Consider the following 20,719-nt stretch of genomic DNA (forward strand, 5'->3'; position numbering starts at 1 on the left):
ATAAATGTCTGCGTTGAGCACCTGAATGAGATTGTAGTAGAAAAAATCTGTTCAAAATGGTTGCCCTTCTTGAGCGATGGGAAACAACATACGGAATGACTTATGAAGTAAACCAGGAACTTCATAACGTCTTAGCTTGTTAAAAAGTAATAAAGGATATTATAATGAGGCAGCTAAGAAAATGTTTAAGCTTTCGACCGCGTTGGTTATGCATTTTGTGAGACAACGCAAACCTTGGTTAGTCTGCTGTGGTTCGTGCCCATTTTTAACACTTTTGTTGTCGTTCTGACTGTGGTAAATGTTTGTGTACTGGGGTAAAAACAGGAAAAAACAAACGAAAGGCCTGAGAAAAGTTCCCCTGTTTTGGATGGAAACATGGCTGTTTTGTAAAGGGAGTATCACAGTGAAGTGTTTTAAAAAAAAAAAATGTTAAAAGACTTTTTTTATTAGTACTCGGGTAAATGTATTGTTATTCGTATGGCGCTTTTCCACTAGCTTGCTTCGGCTCGGCGCGCTATTGCGTGTTTCCATTAGCACGCAGTACCTGCAACCGGGACGATTTTTCGTATCACCTCAGCCCTGGTTCCAAGCGGGCCGAAGCGTTACTAAAACGTGACGTCAGCCGACTGCCTTCCACTGATTGGGCGATGAGTGTCATCACTGGAAGCGTCATAACGCGGATAATAAAAGCTAACGTTAGAAAACCGTTAGCTTACCTTTTTGAAGCTCGTCTTTGATCTTGAGCGTCACACTGCTCTATGTATAACAAAACTCTCCGGTACTTTTCAATACTGTTTTGTCTGGCGGCCAGGAGTCTTCTCTGGCTCTCTTCTCTTGCCTTCTGTGCGACAAAAAGCCACAGGGTGAGCAGCAACGCGGTGTTACGACGACCCAGACCACGTCGAGGAGGCACGAAGTGTAAAGGAAACACAACCAAACCAAGCCGTCACGAGCTAGTGGAAAAGCGCCATTATATGAACCTGACTTAACTAGTACTAGCAGTTACTTTGATCCACAACACAGTTAAGACTAATTACCCATTTACAAACCTTAGTGTCCTTAAGTGTGTTGAATTGTATAATCTTTTTCTAAAACTTCCTCAGAGAGTGAACATTGGTGAATGACAGATAATGTTTCTAGAGTGCTCGACTTAATTTGTTTCGTAAGTTTATTTTGCATGGGCAGATCCACATGTGGTCAGGGACAAGGGTCACCTTGAGAGGTTAGTTATAACAGTTGAAATCCTGTCTTCTGAAAATCAAATTTAGATTAGTTTGATCAGGTGTTTTGACTGCTCAAAGAGAAAGTTCAGTTTGTTTCAACCTAATGACTATTTGAGGTTGCATCCATCACGTAAATTAATTTTATTTTAAAAATTTCTCGAAATTAAGAACAGGATATTAATAAGCAAGGAACAAGGAAACTAGTTAACTCAATTGTCTTCATCCAGAAAGTGTTCATGGGGCTTGATGCTTTGAAACCAATGAAACCCTGCCTACATGCACAAAAAAATTAATTGTTACTGAAAGAGTAGTCCAAGTTATGTAATGCAAATGTCTATTTGGACAAAGACTTTCATGTTAGTTTGGTATTCTCTACTTCTCAACTACTTTGGCACGACATGTCCTTTTTTTTAAATCATTTTAATTAAGTTACAAAATGAGCAGTCTTGAAGAAGAAAATGAAAATGCAGTTTATTGCATTTATTATTCATTTTTTTATGAGTTAAAAAATGCACCTATATTTTGAAAATGAAAAAGAATTTCTGTTAATGCATTTTAATTTGAATTATGGTAAAGAGTTAACTACTGGATTTTGGGTAGACACATGAGTTTGCCTCAGTTTCTTATGTTTGCATTTTCAGTAGTTTGATACTAATTTGTAACTTTTTATTGTAGAATATTGTGCCTGTTTAATAAAAAAATTTTATATAGTCCCCCACCATCTAGTTTACTTTTTAATTTCAGTTTTGAGCCTCATTTGCATTTTGAGGGACAGGTACTTAGGATGGATTTTGTTGTTTTATCTATATTTGAAGAGATAAGGAAGATACTTTATACTATGTATCTAATAAGCTTACTTTCTGTCAGAACCACTCTCGTCAAAACGAGACAAGAAACAGAGAGGAATTTCAGAAGCTTATTCTGAATGCATACAATTATGTTTGGTGGTATGGCTCTGTTCGGAGGAAGTTCCCGACTTTTCCATGAGCTCCATGGAAGCCAAGACAGGGAACAGTAGCATCCTCAGGTGGAGTGCCTTCCATTTGCTGTAAAGGCAACAAACCCCCTAGAACAGAGCAAGCAACAATGAACAACAGTATGACATTGTTTGGCAATGAGAAGTCGGTGGAGCAGGGGAGGTGGTGGGTGCAAGCAGAGAGCAAAAAAAAGCAGTGACAGCAAACCAAGTTTAAATGAAGTGCCCCAAATGCCAGCATCCAATTGCGAGCAGCAGCTGATTACCCATTGAGCGCAGCTGGCCATAAGGGTTGGGTCGGCGTCAGCCAATAGGCAAAGGGTGCGTTGACTACGTGGTCTGCCAGAACTAACGCGGTGCTCCATTTCTGTCAGAACCACTCTCGTTAAAATGAGATGAGAAACAGAGATGAATTTCAGAAGCTTATTCTGAATGCATACAATTATGTTTGGTGGTATGGCTCTGTTCGGAGGAAGTTCCTGACTTTTCCATGAGCTCCATGGAAGCCAAGACAGGGAACAGCAGCATCCTCAGGTGGAGTGCCTTCCATTTGCTGTAAAGGCAACAAACCCCCAAACAGACCATACCGGAACACAGCCAGCCAATTGGATTGTTGGACCAGGGTGTCCTACAACCCCCCAACTGACCATACTGGAACGCAGACCAGCCAAATGATTAGTTGGAACCAGGGTATCCTACCCCCCGACAAATTATTAGCTACCAATTTTATTGGGGCAAGCATTGACCTCAACCACTTAGGTACACCATAAAAAATATGGTCAGTCTCCACAGCAGCGACAGCGCTTGCAGCAGGACAAAGCAGGCAAGATCCAAGCAGAGCAAGATCCGATCCAAAAACGCAAACGAGATCCAAGCAAAGCAGAGCAACATCCAAGCCAAGCAGAGCAACATCCAAGCCAAGCAGAGCAACATCCAAGCAAAGCAGAGCAACATCCAAGCAAAGCAGAGCTTTTAACACACTTCACCTGACCCACCTAGGAATTTAAAATCTCTGTGAGCTTGCTTTTTTTTTTTCTCTATCCACACAATTAAACAAGCCATAAAGCATAACACAAATGACCTCTGTCATTGCTGTTCATGCCATCAATTCCGGAAGCGGTTTTAATGATTTGACTCCCAAATTATTTTCGATCTTAATCAGTATCTTTCATGCAAGTTAAGCCCTACCAGTGGCTCTTGTTTTATTTAAACAGAGGCACAGCTACACAATGTCTTTCTTTTTTTTTTTTTTATTAAAACCGAGCCACCTAAAAATGTATCCACCGTTTAAAAAATTATAATTCCCAGAGCTCATTTACCAGTTGAATAAATATTCAAAGGTAGTTCAGTCAGCCAAGTACACTTAGGCTCCATTACCAATAACAATACAAAACATGTATATCAACTGATTGCTATACAGAATCAAATTACAGAAGCTGTATGCAACGATTGCTGGGCAGCAAATCTCTAGCCTGACTACGTCATACTCACGATTCTAGTCAGAATGTGAGTCTGATACCGCTCAATAGAGATTTGAGTATGGGGTGTGTTTCAACCGAACCAGGAGAAAAAATGCCTCTTCGCTCAATTGGATAGACCTACAACCAATCAGAGCAACGTAGTATGTGACGTAGATTAAGCGACACACACTTGTTGTAGGAAGGACGGCAAAAACATCTTTTCTACTGATAAAAGCCTTTATCGCGTTCCTCTGTTCGTCTTTCAAAATGAATGCAATGTGGAGATCCTGTAGAACAGACTCGATGGCAGAATCTACACACCCTAGCTCTCCAGCGGCAGCCATGTTCAGCTCTTTAGTGACGCAGTCGATAATGTCCCTGTTGATCATCTGTCCATCATCGTATAAAGCCCGCCCTGGCAATCTGATTGGTCCGACCAATTCTTGGTCGGGCATAATGATTTCCCAACTGAGCAGAGCCAGACCGAACTTCCCGACCAAAACTTTTATGGGCGGGGCTAAGTTCGGCTGGCACCCAGGCTAGCAAATCTCCTAACAACTCATCCAAATCTAAATTTTTGCACGTTTAGACTCAATACTGAGAATTGCTAAACCTGTGAGTCTGTTCTCTGACATAGTTGAACGCAGGTGATTTTGATGAGTTTAAGAGCTGAACTCCTCTGTATGGTTCCAAGCACAGTTCTGCTAGCCTTAGCCACCACTAGTATACTAGCCAACGCAAACTAGCAGACTTTTTAAGAACGGTTCATAGAACAACAATGATATGAAATGCCACACTTCAATTGGTTCAGTTCAAGATGTCAAAGGCTAGCCAGTAGCTAGCTAGTTCAACGTTTCCAGTTAGGTAGCGCCAGCTATCTGTTACCGAACTGGCTTGCAAAGCTGTCTTGTGGCTACATGAGGTACCTCATAGGCACAAAGCACTCCACACCCCGACACGACAGGTGGCGCCGCACCCATCAGACTGTAATGCATACATACCACAGCCGTGTGTAGCACCTGTTGCACCTTAGAAGCATCACCGCGAGGATCCAAACGGATCAATCGGATCAATCGGGAGGATGGTTTGTAATCCAAATGTGCCGGCATAAGACCCGCGCCACACAGCTACAGTCACGCAAAATCATGTGAAATAGCTGTAAGATAGCCGCGTGTCTTACCGCGGCTGCCCTGCCACGTACAGGAGCCCGCCGCGGCCTACCATGACTCTGACCGCGGCGCGCTGTGACAGCTCGCCCGGTGTCGCGTCTTGGCTCGGCTGGATGTCCTCCACGCGTCCATCTCAGCCGAATCTCCGACTCCGCCGGCAGCGGGGATCCATGCCGGACAACAGGGTAAGAAGCACAATAATAATACTAGCATCGGCGCGTATGCTAATCGGAGCTACGTCTTGTAAGCAGAAGCAAAACTTTTTGCCCCTACGCGGGGAGCTGCTGTGGAAGGCTGCAAGCAGAGAGCAAAAAAAAAAAGCAGTGACAGCAAACCAAGTTTAAATGAAGTGCCCCAAATCCCAGCATCCAATTGCGAGCAGCAGTTGATTACCCATTGAGCGCAGCTGGCCATAAGGGTTGGGTCGGCGTCAGCCAATAGGCAAAGAGCGCGTTGACTACGTGGTCTGCCAGAACTAACACGGTGCTCCATTTCTGGTGCTCTTGTAATGTTAGTGGTTTTCTAAAGATATTTATGTGATTCTTCTTATATGTTCAGAAATATTTAGATTTTTTTTCAAAACTGAATACGAGAAGAACTTTAATATAAGTTGTTAATCTTTTTTGAGTTATCTAAACTTACATAATTAAGAAAAGAAGTATCTTTTAATGAATCAATAGTTACATTTTAATATAATAACTTACTGTTGCATTAAAATGATAAACTATGAAAAAAATAAAGACATTTATTTATTAAAAAATATGATTTTTAAGTCCAGTGAACTTATTTAAGTATGAATTTTTAATTTAACAATAAATATAATATTATAGTATTTACATACTCAAAAAAGATAATTTTGTTTACATAACTTTTTTGAGGTAATCAGTTTCCAAATAAGTTTTATGTTCTTTGAATTTACATAGGTTTATAGTTTATGCCAGCTTTACACCAGGAACGTGTTTTTCTGAACTGCTGCGTTGCAGCTGCATGTGTATCCATACGACCTCTCTATTGCAGTGCAGCAACTGCTTGCACAATCTTATTTAGGCATAGGGATGTTTCTAGTAATGATTATAAATTGCAGTTTTTTGTGATGACTCAAAGTGGAGACAAGAAAGTTAGCAGCAGTAACTTGCCACTAAAATGAGCAAAAAATCATCCACTGCCATCATCAACAGGTAAGCTGTATTTACATGTTGCCTACACACTGAAACTATGGTAAAAGGTGTGTTGTTGCTAATATATGAGGTGAATTTGATTACCAAATAATGTTTTTCCTGTATATTTTGCTGATATTCGCTTCTTTCATGCATGAACAATATAGTAGACACCACAGTAAAACTCTAGAAGGCACAAGGCTCAAGCTTTGGAGGTCATCAGAGGGGACATCATGTGCATTCTTTTTTCTTTAAAAAAAGAATCATTTAAGCTTTATTTAATTTAGCCTTATGTTTTTGTCAGTAAGAACAGGTTAATGAATGAAATGAAGGTATAAATCATGGACTTCCTCTTGTTCAGGGTCCACACCAACATAAACTGGATCTTTCTGTCAAGTCAAGTTTTACAACGGGGAGTGGAAGAAGCAATAAAAATACATAAAATAATATAAAGAGAAACAAATAAAATAGTTAAAATGAATTAAAATGATTAACAACAAGCAACAGTCTAGATAAGTTCAAAGATAGCGTGCAGATTTAATGCATAGACACATGAGAAAAGAAATGTTTTTAACCTGGATTTAAAAATGTCTACATTTGGTGAAAGTTTAATCTCCACTGGCAGTTTGTTCTACTTGTTGGCAGCATAACAGCTAAATGATGCTTCTCCATGTTTAGTCTGGACTCTGGACTGGACCAGCTGACCTGAGTCTTTGGATCTAAGAGCTCTGCTGGGTTTATATTCTCTGAACATATCACAGATGTATTTTGGGCCTAAACCGTTCTGGGATTTGTAAACCATCAGCAGGCTTTTAAAATATATTCTGTGACTGACTGGAAGCCGGAGTAAAGATTTTAAAACTGGTGTGATGTGTTCAGATCTCTTAGTCCGGGTTAAAACTCTAGCAGCAGCGTTCTGGATGAGCTGCAGATGTTTAATGCTCTTTTTGGGAAGTCCAGTTAAAAGAGCATTACAGTAATCGAGTCTACTGGAGATGAATGCATGGATGAGTTTCTCCTGGTCTTTTTGGGAGAGGAAACCTTTAATTCTGTTGATATTTCTGAGGTGGTAAAAAGCTGCCTTGGTGACAGCTTTGATGTGGCTGCTGAAAGTCATATCTGAGTCTATCAACACTCCGAGGTTATGAACTTGGTCAGTGATTGTACGGTCCGGAGTCTCAAGATATTTACCAACGCTGACCCTCTTCTCTTTGCTACCAAACAGAATGATCTCAGTTTTGTCTTCATTTAATTGTAGAAAATTCTCTCTCATCCAGGTGTTTACTTCCTCCAGATACTGACACAGTACGTCTGCTGGGCTGCAGTCGTCCGGTGACAGAGACACATAAAGTTGTGTGTCAACAATATTAAATTGTGACATAACGTCAGAGTTATTTCTAGGTTTTAGACACAGATTCATTTTTCTTGTTTGTAGGTGTGGCGTGAATGTTTTGTCTAATTGTTTTGATTTTTTTCGCTAAAAAAGTTGGCAAATTTGTTGCATTTCTCAGTGGAGAGGAGGTCTGGGTTTCACTGTTTAGGAGGCTCATAGTGAATTTGAAGCTTTGTTTTCCTCCACTTACGTTCAGCTTTCCTGCATTCTCTTGTCAGGTTTTTGACCGTAGTGGTGTTTCTCTATGGTGTTTTCTGTTTGATCAAGGTGCTCTTGATTCTTATCGGTGCAACAGCTTCCATTACATTCAAATTTTTAAGTTGAAATGATCCAGCATTCCTTCAACAGACTCTGCGCTCATTGTTGGTAACATAGCTATGGCCTCCCTAAACTTAGCACTTGTTTTCTCATAAATGTACCTCTTCTTAACTGAGAAGAAGAAGAAGAAGAAGAAGAAGAAGAGGAAGAAGAAGAAGTTTATTTATATAGCACCCTTCACAGATAAAAATCCCAAAGTGCTTTACACAGTAAAACAAAACCACCAAGAGAAAACGAGATTCATATATGGATACAAAATAAAAGTGACATCGTGCCAATCAACTAAAAGTTTGTCTAAAAAAGAATGTCTTCAGCTGCATCTTAAAAGAATCCACAGACTCCGCCTCACGAAGGGACACAGGCAGCTTGTTCCACACTTTAGGAGCAAAAGCCTGGAAAGACAAGTCTCCTCTAGTTTTAAAGGAAGTCCTTGGGACCATGAAGAGGGTCTGGCCTGAGGACCGAAGGGAGCGGCCGGAGCTGTAGGGACACAGCAGATCAGAGACATAACTGGGGGTCTGCCCGTGCTCTAAAAGTCAACACTAAAATTTTAAAATCTATACGATATTTGATCGGCAGCCAATGCTAGGAAGATAAAATTGGCGTAATATGAGTCCGTCTGCTTGATCCTGTTAAAAGTCGAGCCGCTGCATTTTGGACCATTTGAAGACGATTTGAAACAGATTTGTTAAAACAAATAAAAAGAGAATTGCAATAATCCAAACGTGAAGAGATAAAAGCGTGAATCACAATCTCCAGGTCAGAGTTGGACAGGATTGGCCTCAACTTTGCAATATTTCTAAAATGATAAAAACAGTTTATTACTAAGTGTCTAGAATGGCAGAAGCTGGTTGTTTGAACATTCTGAGTGATCAATAAATCAAATAAAATACAAAAATGGTCAGACCAAACATGTCCAGCACAGAAGAAAATTATTTGGCATTACCATCCATCATATTATCTATGTGAATGTTAAAATCCCCGGTCAAGATAAAATGGTTAAAATCAATCGAGATAATTCAGAAAATTCATCAATAAAACTTGCACAGTATCCTGGAGATCTGTAAATGATTATGAACAGAATTTAGGAACACCCTTTAAAATAAAACTAAGATATTCGAAATAATTTAAATGAGATCTCTTCATACTGGAATGTATCTTTAAATAAGGCAGCCCCCCCCCCCCCCCCCCCACCTTTCCTCCCATTTTGCCATTTACCCATAAAACTAAAGTTTGGGGGGGCTGCTTCATTGAGAACAGTAGCACTTGTGCTTTCTGTTGACCATGTTTCTGTCAGAAAAAGAAAATCTAAATTGTGTGAAATTATGAAGTCATTAACTAACAGTGACTGTCGACTCTCTTAGAACAGATTTAATCATTAAAAAGAATGCTTCTATAATATGAATGAGGTTTTACCCCAAAGTCACATAGTTTAACACGCTAACAGTTATTTTGTTTAATTTCAAACATTTTTCAAAAAGTATGTTTAACATCACATTTCAGCCAACACAAAACAGTGTCAGTGGCTGTTTGATTATTAATTTTCACTGAAGTTCTGTGAGACATCAATGAGATTTAAAATACAATATTTTAGTGAGCTGAGTTTTCCCCTTATCACTGTCCTCTCCGTCTACACAGAAGTCACATATTTTAAGTGATGCTGGAGCTCATTCCAGGCTTCAAACCAAAGTAATTTCTGTTTATTGTTCAATGGGTTGGAATCATGTTGCGTTGTGATAAAAATGCACACTGCCGCCTGGCCTCTCCTCGTTCCTCTGAAGTGTTTTGACTTCTAGGTTGACCCTGCCGGCTGGTTTTGGCATTCCAGTGAGCTGGAGGAGAGGAGGAGTGAGTTGTGGCCCCTAGAAACCCCTGCAGACACACACACACAAATACACACATACTCACACTGTCCTTGGGTTGTGGCATCCAGGGTTTCTGCTGGTCAGCAGAAAGGGGACGGCTGTGTGATGGCTGTGTGTGTTTCAAGGGAAGGAGGCTTGTAGCTGTCAAAGCAGCTCTTAGTGTGTGTGTGTGGGTGTGTGTGTGTTTGTGAGTGATTCAAAGGTAAGTAAAGGTGAAGCAGCCCTTGGGAGGGAGATGAAGTCTTGTGGCTCTGGTCCAGACCTTGTGTCATATAAACAAACTCACATGCTACTCCCTTGAAAAATCCTCTATTTACAAGACACACAAACACATACACAAGCTTCTATTTTGCCCTTGACTATCTGTTTTAGTGTGTGTATGTGTGAGCAGATGGACAGGTTCATGGACCCTTTGGGAAGAGATGAGTGTGTTTCTTCTACGGTCAGAAAAAAAAAAGACAACAAGAAGCTTAATAACACAACCGAAACTGTTGGTTTGCAGTGCACTGCATTACGGTTTTGCTTGAATATGCAAGCATGTAATGAAACATGTCAACACTTTAAGACTGCCGGGGTGCTTGCGCAAGTCTTGAAAGTCTTAATAAGTATGGGATTTTGAAGCACTGTTTTCCAGACCTTGAAAAGTCTTGAATTTTGTGTGAAAGTCTTAATAAAGTATGGAAAATAAATGTATGGTAGAATTTTACAGTATGCTCAAAGGCATTGTGAAATGAGAAATAGGAAGGTAGGATATAAAACTATAATTTTACTAACTGGTCACGTACTGTATTAACCTAATGGGATGATATCCAATCAACGCATGCTTAGCCTAGTCTGGCACATTTTCGTAACGTCACTGCTGAGGTCTATTGACATGTACTTGTGATTTTCATGTTTTGAAACGTTTTCATCAGTAAAAGCATAATTTACTGTGAATAATGCATTTGTTCATTGAATACTAGCCTATAAAAATTAACATTTCTAATAAACACAGTTGGTACAATCTCAACCAATGAAGTAGGCAGTAGGCACACAAGTTACAAGTACATAAAGTTAAGGTCTTGGGGAAAAAAAGTATCAGTTTTAAAAAAGTCTGGAAAAAGTCCGGAATTTTAATTTGGAAAAAGAGCAAGCTCCCTGGACTGCTGACTCCCTCCACAGTTTTCTGCAAGTGAACATAAATCTTTGTGTTTTTACTTTTTCAAGGCAATAGTGGAATAGATTCACAGTTATAAATGAGTTGTACAATTCAACTCCTCATTTTGTAATGATTGTTTTTCTTTTAGATATTTTTCAGTTAGAGGAGTGCTCATAAGTTTAAAAGACAGGTGGGTTTAATAACATTAAAATAGCAGGCAGTGTTTCATACTAACATAACAACCAATCAAATGTTTCATTTTTGAAAATACATTCATTAATATGTGTTGGGGAAAAACTTGGGCGATCCTTAACAGATTTGTCATTTTTTTTTAACATTCTAATTTCCAATGGCACAAAATTGTAGAACTTTAGTAAAACTACGTTTTGTCTTCTCATTGAAAAAGATAAGAGAGTCTGTTTTGATTAATTTCGGGGTTTGGCTTAAGCATGGACAGAATGAGTTTGGGAAGGTTTGGGGAAACATAACACAGCGGTAATAAGCGATAAGTTTCTCCAAACAGTTGTTTGTGAAAAAAGCTAAACTAAAACAGCATGGAGCAAGAAAAACTTAAATTCCCAATTGTGTTATGTTTAATGATAAAGTCTTGGCTTGTATTCTTAATATAAGCTGTAAACATTTAAAACCATTACAGCTTAATTACGCAGGTTCGCCACATCAGAGGTCTTTGATCTTTTAAAAACTCAGCGCAGAGCTGGTTGCTGGATCACACAACTGACTCGTCTGTGTAAAGAAGTGAAAAAGAATCCTCTTTTGCATTAGTCTGTGTTCGCTCTGTCCTCATGATTGATGACTTGACACACAGTCAGTGTTTCTCTTCTTCACACCACTCTACACACTCTTATGGAGAAGATATTTATGGGTTTGCAGAGCACTTAAAACTGAGAGGACAGTCTTGCATCCTAAAAGACCGACATTGGATAAAAACAAAACATGTCACTTTATTTCAATCAAACATTATTTTAATTCAGAATAAAATTGTGTTGTTTTTTTCTTATTTGTTATGTGTTCATAATTGATATGTTAATGCTTTATATGTGATGGGTCACATGAAAAAGTGAATCGATTTGCAAAGGTGACTTGCATAATTAGTGATTGTAACAAATGACCAAATAACTTCTTGATATTTCATTCATTTGATTTCAGCACCTCCCAGTCATAATGTGGGCCATGTTCACTCATGCATTAGTAACAGTAAAAAACTAACCCATCTTAGGGAGCACAATGGCAGGTGCCCCCCTGCCCTTTAGACTCCCCACATAGACGGTGCTGTCTGACAAGACCGCCTGCCAAACAACTCAATTAAGTGAATAGGAGGCAAAAAAGAGAAGCCTATACAGAAGAGCGAGAGAAAGGACGGAAAGAAAGAGGACAGGAAAACAGAGGAGGGGAGAGGGCTGGTGGCTGTCAGGTCTGGTCACCGCCCAGCTGACATTTGGGGAGAAGCGACAGAAACACAAAATGAAAATAAAAGAAATCGGATCTGTGATGTGTTAACTGGAATTCCTGCTTCCAAGGCCACCAAGGGGTCAGATGGCAAACTGTGGGGCAGGGGTTCATTACCACAGTGACACTCACACACACATTTAAAGCACCGTGGTTCTTACATGTTTGTGCCTATTTTCATAGTACATCACAGAGCTGCTGTCCATTTGATCAAGACTATTTCTAGGTGTCTTCTTGGTTAGATTAATTCTTATACAATATTGAACTAAAATGCAGAGACTTAAGAGCACAATTCACTTCAAATTATACCGCAATGTAACAAAGATGACAATGTCCTCATCCTGTCATGTGAAACCCAAAATAAAATGCATTAATGCATGGATTCATTTATATTGTTTAATTTGGCTTAGTTTGAGAAAGCATCCAGCAACAAAGAAGAAACGAATCACCTGACATACTCAGCAGATGCCTAGAGGAAGAGATCATGGGTACAATCACTGAAATGAAAACATACGTCCATGATTTCTGCATTGTTTGTTTTATTTGATGGTTGGTGTGTCATGTGGAAGTGAAGCAGACAATCGGAAGTGCCTAAAACTATAGTATTAGTTAACGTGTGTTCTATCGATGCTTCAATACTTTATCAATATCTGATCAATACTCATCATCAGCACAGATGTTTCATATAAGACTGTAGTGAAACTATACATTGATTCTGAGAGATTATTGAGCAATTGTTTGTATATCTATCAAAAAACAATATTTTTTTTGTTGTAGTTTGTTTATTACAGATAAATAGCCCTTCGAGAAAATTTCAGATTCAGTCAAAGAAATACGCGCACTGTGACCACACACCGTCTCAGGCTGTCTTTCAAACGGTGGATTGATGTAATGAGGTGATGGTCGATGGTAGCCTGTAAAGTTGTAATGAGTGCCATGGTGTGAATAGGACAGAGGGCTGGAATGGGTGGGAGAGAACACGATGCTTAATGAGCTGGCCGCCAAACTCAGCAGTAACTCTGTTGTATTGGGCCGGTCTGAAAAAAAGGAGTGACAGAGGGGATTGGGAAATTCCAGGGTGGGACAGCACAGGAGGGCCTGATGTTATTTAGGCAGGGAATAAATAAAAGCTGGGTTAGAAAGTAAATGGGGGTCCTGACCAGCCCCTGCACTCCACTCATTGTGGAGATGAAATTTATGGCTCAAGACTTCTTAAGCCAAGGACTCCCCACGTTGACTGGTTAAGTGCTATGAAAAAGTACGACAAAAGCCAGGGGCAAACAACACTCTGAGATGAGAGGCTGCAGGAGAGGGAACAGTGAAAAACAATGTGTACTGTCCACATTAGAGACACATACTTGGACGACTGGAGGGAGAATAAGCATCCTTTGGCTGAAATCTAAATAACAAACATATACTATGAATGCTCAATTCTAATAAAAACGGATGCATGCAAGAGCATTTAAGGCAATTTGGCACATCATTCCATGCCTGCAAATTCATTTAGTGTAAGATATGAATTTTTCTTTTTATACCATGTTTTTGTGACGATTTACATCGGACACAAAACTAGTACACTTTCTTGGTTCTGCATTTGGAAAAAAGTACACAGAAAAGTGTCCTGATATGTAAAAATGAGAGATAAGGTGGAAGCATAGAATGTCACAGTTTCACGTCGAATGCAGCATTTTCAGAAGAGTGTTATTTTGTTTATATAGTGACCACCAGTCAGAACAGCATAGATGAATACACTTTCTTGGCATCATTGATGATATTTTGAAATTTTGTCTTTCCCCAGTCCACAACAGTATGTTATAGTTGAAGTTGTGCAACACCTCTTTATGATGAGCTATGGGTCGTGGTTGCAATTCATGAAAAAGGAAATAACCAGTATAATTGTAGAGTAAAAAGAGGGAAACTTTAAAATTATGGGACAGCTATGATTTCTAGGAGATATTCTTGGGAGAGGACTTGTCTCCTTGGCAAGCTGTAAAAATGAAAAGAGTTTTATTACGTGGCAGGAACATTGTGAAAGATTCTAGTTTACATAAAACCTTACAAAAAATAGTTTTGGTACCTTAACCCAGCCAAACACAAACAAACAAAAGACACTGAGAACTAAAGAAAGTCTAAATTCAAAACTAAGTCTTCAAATAACGAGAAAATAATGACAGCAGACAGTAACAGGACACAAAATGAAGAATAAAAATGATTTCCCAGATGGGATACAAAGTTCAGTTTCAAGGAAAAAGTAGCGTCTTATCCACACTACCACTTTGTGCATCCACCTCTTAATGTTTAATTTTGTTTGCAAATAAAAGGATAATTGAGATTTCTGAGACGTAGATCAACAGAAAAGAACAACACATAAAAATATTGGCATCCCAAAATTTTAGGTTCTTTTTTTAGCATAGTTTTTTAACACGTAGCTATAACTGTTAGGGTCTGTGTTTTTGTCAACAATTTTTTCCTTGGTCTGTCTCTTTGTTTGTCTGCTCCTGCGCCTGGTGGGCATGGCAGTTTTCGGTGACTTGATTTACTCATCACCTCCACCTGTGGCTGATTTTGGTGTGCCCTCCTCTTAAGCTCCAGTCTTCCTCTTTTTGTTGCCAGTTTGTTAGTTCTCTTCACAGAGACTGTGCACGGATTCACCTTCGACCTGCCAAAATTACTACAGGAAAGGAGAAGCGACTCTGCACTGCCACTGCTAACACCACCATCTTCAACTTCACCAGACTGGAGTATTAAAGGAAAGTCATTCAAAGCTTCGATCAATCTACTCACTAAGCCACACATCCACTCACGGAGAAACTTACAGACCAGCTTTCATCAGTTTCCACCTGCGAGATGATGTTCATCTTGTCTGCACTTTTACCTTTTACTTATCTATTCCAACCCTTTTTGGCTCCTGCCTACCAAAACCCTTAACAATAATGAATGAATGTGACATATATCTGTGACATCCTCTGTTTCTTTTAACATAAAGTATTTTAGTGGGAGGTTTCTTTCCTGTCTGTACCACTTGCCTTTTACAGATGGGACAGGACACAGAGAGAAAGAAATTAGGGCTCTGTCACACACAGTATGACAAAGGGTCATACAAAGGGTGACAAAGGGTTGTGAGGAGTCTATTTTAAGGCAAACTGTCATGTTTTCCAACCTCAAACCAAGCAGTTTTTAATTCCACCACCTTATCACAGAACTATAAAAAATTTCGCCAAACACTTGAAATGGACTCAAATAGGTGTTTTATGTATGTTCATATGACTTATCATTATTTATCATTGTATGATATGCATTTTACTTCCGTCAGCCTGTTGCTCTGTTCCTTCATTTCCCCTTCAGGATTTCAACTAGTATTTTTTTTTGTTTGAAAAAGAATTATTATAATAACTATTAGAATTATTAATAAACATTCAAAAATAAACATTCATACATTTCATGCTAGTTTTGATGCTGTGCTGCCGGAATGATTTCTGCTGATAATTCTGTAAACTTTTTAATATGTATTATGATGTGTAATCATGTAAATGGGGAACTTGTTCACATTTTAGAGCAGCTGATTGAGCTTCTAAATGGCCAAGAAATGCTTTGAATAAAACCCAAACTCCAGACAAGTTGTGAGGAGATACTCCGGACGAGCAAAAGGGAGCACAAGGAGGAGGACATTTAAGCCAATTCTTTCTTTGATCACCACTGGGAATGTGTGATCACTGTCAGGTAAAATGGACAAGTTTAGAGAGCTGATGAAGACACAGTGGGAACATTGGAAATAAAGTATCATGTGTTTCGCCAAGACATGGCTGCAGTGAACATAGTTAAGAAGGATGAATTTAAGTGCTTAAAAAACAACAACTGCGAAAGAGCATCTATGCACTCCAAATGTTGAACTGTCGGCTGCAAGATTTTATCCATCTTGTCAACGGAGAGATTTCACCTTTGTTACCTGCCAACACCACGTGATGTCAGTTTTGCAAACTGTAAACTCAACCCCCCAATCTTTGGAGATTTTAACCATAGCCTTCTTGGTTAAAATGATTCCACTCCTAGATATGTATACTGGAGAAAAGGTAAGTTGTCCATTGTACCAGCTAATCAAGCTGCAACTGTTTCTCCACTGTGCTCCTAAATGCACTGACTCCTGAAGTGTATAGTTTTTTCTAGATGGAGAATAGGAAGTGTTACACATTAATCTGATATTGCTTGGAAATGCCAACCTATTTGTGAAGCTTTAAGGGATATTAGATTTTTTTTCATCTCCTTTTTAAAGTGGGGTTTTGTGAAGTACTTATGCGTAGTCACTGCCTTACCTGTAGTAGACAGTGGGCAGAGTGCTCTTAGTTTGGAGAATCTGAGAAGATTTCTGATGGGTAAGGTATCCGAACAACAACTCACCATGGGGCAACGAAAGAGCAGATCTTTGCCATCACACGTGAAAACTTTCATAATGGTTCAAGCAAACACAATATTTTCGAGGTCTAATCCCAAAATATCAACCAAGAGGCCATAAGAATTATTAAAAAACCTTGAAAAGCAAAATTGCATACAAATGCAAATCTTTGGACAGGTAATGCCTAGCATTGAGTTGTCCAACAAGTCTGATGTAACTCCTGATTAACTCAGCTGATCACTAGCTAAGATACATTGACACCACATATGCAAGGAGGCGTAGCAACACAGATATTCTTAATTTTAGAAACTAGTATCAAAGAAAATAAGTGTCTGATGCAAAAGTGATACTTATATACAATTTAGCAATTGCTTAAACTGTTATGACATTTTTAAGGTTTGAGTTTGAGTTTTAGATGGCCAGAAATTGCTATTCTGTGGCATTGAATAACTGTTCTCCCTGATTCTTCAAGCTAACAACACTCTGTCTGCTGTCTCCTGCAGTTAAGACAGTAAGCACATTTACATGGTATGAGAAAGATCTGAAGCCTGACCAAACCCAGATGCTCAATTAGACTAAAATGGGCATAGGCACTGACATGCTCTAAAATGAAATCTTTTTGCATGTGAGGACATATGCGTGAGTACATATCAATACAACTGAATCCACAATAGCCTGCTTTCATTCATATATTTTCTCTTTTTTTGTCTGATTACTAAACATGTCAGAAGTTGGAACAGAAAATCATCCACTTAAGACTACCTGTCAACTTGCAGCCACTTAAAGCATTTCCAGACTTTCACTCTGCTATAATAAATCCTGATTTTATAACCGCAGCATCATCTGACAAAATCACCATTTAATTCACTTAGAGGCAATGTCAGTGCAATGAATTTAGCTACACTTACATGTACTATGATTTCCCACGGAGAAAGTGGGAGAATTGGAAGTGGCAGAATTTAATGCTTTTGGACATAGTTATTAACTACACCCCCCTCCTGTTCATGCAGTATACCAGGACAAGGACTGTGGTCAAGTTAAATGGCCAAGCCAAGCTGTAACAGTTCAACTCAGCTGCACCTGTAATATGTGCTGACTTACATAAGTATATCACATAAACCCACTTTGAAAAAAATGTTTCCCCTTAATTTTGCATAATTTAAACTTTTTTATGTAGCATTTCATTGTCGTCTTAGGATATTCATGCCTGTGTTGTACTTATTGTTGTGATAATAATTTTACACAAATAAATTACAATCCAAATTATATAGACTATTACTTAACCAAGACACAACCATATCATTTCTCATACAAAAATGGGAAAATGACCTACTGGTCAGTCCCAATGCCGATTATTACTGGTCACAAATCTGCCGGAACAGCTTCACAATGTCAAAAAGTACAAATATACAGCTAATACAGTATAAAATCATCCACAGAACTCACCTCACCGCACATAAAATACCTAAAATGGGACTCGTATACGTAGACATTTGCTCATCATGTTCACTAAACACTGTAAACAATTACTATCATGCCATGTGGTTCTGCCCCCAGCACAAACCTTCTGGGAGGGGGTCACTGAAAAAATGTCAGATCTCTTGGGATGCAGGGTTCCATTATTCCCCTCATTCTGTTTACTGGGAGACCCCAAAGTAATTAACCCATCACCCAATAATACCAGACCAATACTTATAGCCATAACCACTACCAAAAATACCATACTCTGGAACTGGAAAACAAGACACAATGTCAGCACATTACACTGTTTAAATATCCTTACGGAATACATATCAATGGAAAAGCTCTCAGCCGCTCTCCAAGACCAAACTCATTATTTTGAAGCAACCTGGACCCCTCTGCTTCTCAGAGCCCCACACTTGCTGCCTGTGAGCCCGTGCCCCCAACTTGACAAGTGATGTCTTAAAACCATTAACGTTCTTGTTATTATAATTAAAAAATTTTTTTTATTATTATGTTATCTTACTTTCTTTCTTTTTCAATTGTTTATTAGTTTTTCTTTATCATCTTTTATTCTACATACAATTTTGCCTCTAAACCTCATACATTTTACTCATCCACACACTCAAGCAACAGCCTTCTTTATCATACATTCCGAACACTTGTGACTGATACTCCCTACTTATGTTTTATTACTTGTTCTGTTGACCCCTTTTTACCTTTGCTATTTCCAATGTTTTTTTGTTGTTTTTGTCTCTTGTTATTGCCCGTTGTTTTTTTTAAATTTCTTGTCATTTCTTGTTTGTTTAGTTCCTATTGCACTTCACTCCTTTGTATGTTTTGTTAAATGTGTGCAAATAAAAATAATCTAAAAAATAAAATAAAATACAGTATGTACAAGAACCATAAAAAAAGAATAAATAAATAAAAGAAAAGAAAAACTTCTTTTTTTACACGGTGCTATGGGAGGAATCAATGAAAAGTTTTTAAGATCACTGAAATGCATATTTTACTGTTATGTTTGAAAAAAAAAAACTGACAGGTTTTGGATGTGTTATGTCTTTGATAACATTTTCAGCATGTTGCCCACCGAGTGTGTGCATACATATCTGCATGTATTTGTGTATTGCACGATTGACTGAACCCTAAATGGCGGGTCACAGGCCAAGTCCAGCCCACAAGAGCCAAATGTCTGGCCCCTGCAAACCCACTGGCATCTATCGTCAGGTGTGAACTCTTCCACGCTACTTTTTTTTAACCCTTACCACCCACCATACACTTGACCTCTATTCTACGACCTAAAGCGCTCTTGGACGTCAGATATCCCACATGCTCTCTGCTCCGCTAGCCCAATCCACCATCATCTCCCTGTGTATCTATCGGCAAGTCTGATTATAAATGTGTTTTTTCAGTAAACAGAATGGCCAGCACAAAAAAGACAGCTGGCCACCCTTCCTGAGTCTGGTTCTGCCAGAGGTTTCTTCCTGTTAAAAGGGAGTCGTTCCTTTCCACAGTCCCCTCAGGCACGCTCAGGACGGGAGATTGGACTGAAGACAAGTTTCTGTGCAATCTGTTGGTTTCCTTAGCCAGGAAATTGTTTTTGAATTAGCTTTAAATGAATGAATTGGATTATTTTGAAAATAATTATGATTACAATGAATTGAACTCCAATTGACTTGAATTGGACTTTATTATTTAAGTGCCTTGAGATGACATTTGTTGGAATTTGGCGCTATATAAATAAATTGAATTGAATTGAATTGAATTGAATTGAAAAAAAGAGCACAGTCGACCAGGAACATCATTAGTTCAAGGCAGATTGGACTGTTTTGTTTTGTTTTGTTTTGTTTTATTTTGCCACATTAGGCAAATGCAAAACCCACTTGTTTGATTTGCACTCAAGCCATAACTGTCTTATTTCATTTCAACACTATGCATGCTGCCAGTTCTAATGTCAACTACCCTGAAAATTCAGGTCAGTGCAAACGGAAGACAGCAAAGATGATAACATAATAAAAGCACTCAATTTTGACTATTTGTAAATCAACATAAGCACGAGAGAGAGAGCAAGCGCTGCTTCGCTGCAAGTTTCCTGGCAGCTTGCCAAATCAAAGAAGCCTTTCACAGATGTTGAGTTGATTAAAGTGCGCAGTGGACACGGTCGCTGAAGTTTTAAGTCAGGACGATAAGCTCAAGAAAACAGTTGTGGAATCGTTAAAGCAGGTGCCAGATGTCAGCTAACATGGTTTTAGCAGGAGAGTGTTTTTCCTCTCTGCTCGCCGATTTTTAAGAAATCAGAAGCAATCTCACTGGGGATAGATTCGTCCTGTGATCAAACAGATATGGAACAGCTGTCTGTTTTCAGAAGATTTTTTTGACGGAAAAATATTTTGCGAAGAGCTACTGTGTTTGCTTCCACTGCCCGGACACACCACAGGAGAAATCACTGAACTGTTAAGTAAATATGACTGTTTGTCATAAAACTTGTGATTTAATTCAGGCATAGATAATGTGTCCATGCCATGATGTTTCATTTTCAGTGTTGCTGGGTATGTATATATTTTGTCCCTATTTTTTCTCAGTAAGCTTGACATAGTTTGGCCCTTGGGGGAAATTTTTCGGGGGAACCCTGGTGTATTGTGTTATATGCTCTCCTCACCCCATTGAACAACAGTGATGAAATGGAGATGAGCTAAAGTGCG

Source organism: Odontesthes bonariensis, chromosome 12 (assembly GCF_027942865.1).
Source record: "Odontesthes bonariensis isolate fOdoBon6 chromosome 12, fOdoBon6.hap1, whole genome shotgun sequence".
In the NCBI taxonomy this organism is placed as follows: Eukaryota; Metazoa; Chordata; class Actinopteri; order Atheriniformes; family Atherinopsidae; genus Odontesthes; species Odontesthes bonariensis.